The sequence below is a fragment of the Ranitomeya imitator genome, chromosome 5 (assembly GCF_032444005.1).
Source record: "Ranitomeya imitator isolate aRanImi1 chromosome 5, aRanImi1.pri, whole genome shotgun sequence".
Taxonomy (NCBI): domain Eukaryota; kingdom Metazoa; phylum Chordata; class Amphibia; order Anura; family Dendrobatidae; genus Ranitomeya; species Ranitomeya imitator.
This window is the reverse complement of record NC_091286.1, coordinates 403,007,197-403,008,680: the sequence shown is the minus strand read 5'-3', so window position 1 is coordinate 403,008,680 and position 1,484 is coordinate 403,007,197. Positions and strand designations below refer to the sequence as shown.

General features: G+C 42.9%; 1 pseudogene; it reads right to left on the bottom strand.

The window, feature by feature from the left end:
* Nucleotides 1–1,275: 1,275 nt before the first annotated feature.
* LOC138640190 (U2 spliceosomal RNA) lies at nucleotides 1,276–1,484 on the bottom strand (annotated as a pseudogene).

The window sequence follows — 1,484 nt, the reverse complement described above, 5'->3', positions numbered from 1 at the left end:
ATTATTTGCTGTTTTAATTACATCTGGTTGCCTGCCATCCCGTGGTGCCACTCGACTACTGGCTCACTACAGTGCACCTTCCTTTGCCCACTTTTTGTCTGTTTTTCGTAATTTTTAAGGTCGGAGTCACACTTGCGTGTGCAAAGCGAGAAACTAGCGGGAGTCTCTCACCTCAATACCCAGCAGTGCCACTGGCATTCGGGACCAGAGCGTGCGGCTCAGAGGCGTAGCTAGGGTTTTGGTTTGGGGGGGGGCAAAACTTCTGAGTGTGCCCCTAACCAGGTAACCTCGATTACAAATCGATGACGCACCCTAATAGCAGAGGAGAACCTCAGCAGATGACCTCGCTATTACTGAAAATAATCTATATAAAGACCAATATTGATATTACTGCAATATGGTTAGTGGTAGATACCAGTCCTACAGAACATATAAGAGATCACAGTAGAGTTACAGATAATGACTTACCGCTGTTCTTTATGTTCTTTATGATGGAATCGTTCATTTTTCCCGTCTTTTCCATCTGGCTCAGACCGACATGACAACTTTTTCCAGCCAAGACTCAGCTGCAGAGAATACAACAAAGACACGTTTCACTTCTCATATTCCAGCTCCATCACCATCGATTCCCAACCTGCACAAACTCCTCATCCTGCTGATACCCCAATACTGAGCCACTGCTGCCGTATGTGTCCCTATTACTGCCCCTGATACCCCAATACTGAGCCGCAATAGAGCATAAGAATACTCACACAGGTGGAGATAGGCAGCGTATTCAAGATCAGCACAGAGACAATGTTTCCTTTCTTTAAATACATAAACACCAAATGTAAAAGTCAGTGGTCCCCAAGAGGGAGACAATGTTTTACAAAAGAAATCATGGTGTCACAAACGTGGTATGTATGGCAGAACTACTTCTGGGTTACTTAAATTAAAACCCTGGGTACTGATAGCAAGGGGCCTAACTTTGCAGACGATATATTTGCAACACTGTAACAAAGGCCAAATATGTGTCCACATCTTCACACACCGGTTGCAACCAGTAAAGAGAGATTAAATGATTGATAGATTTCATATTGAACGCAATACAATGCTTGACATGCATAGGTGCAAACAATGCGCGCGCAAAATGTCGCAATTGGTTAAGTTAAATCTAGCAAAATGCATTTGGCATCTGAAATGTGCAACTTTGGCCCTGAAAAGAATTCACATAATGGGTTAAAACACAACTTGTGCTGATTTCAATTCAATCTGTATTTGGAAGCCGGATCAGAGAAGGAGTGAACTGTTCCCGGAGATACCGCAATAACGGGTCAATACGTGGAGTGGACAGAGCAAGCTCTTTTTCTATCTCCCTGTCCTAAAAATCCATTTACTATATTGTCTCCAATTAGGAGACGTATCAGATATTAAACTGATAAGAACAGATACTACAATTGATCTTGGGCGGCAACGAAGACGATCAATCATAGCCAAAAAGCGAT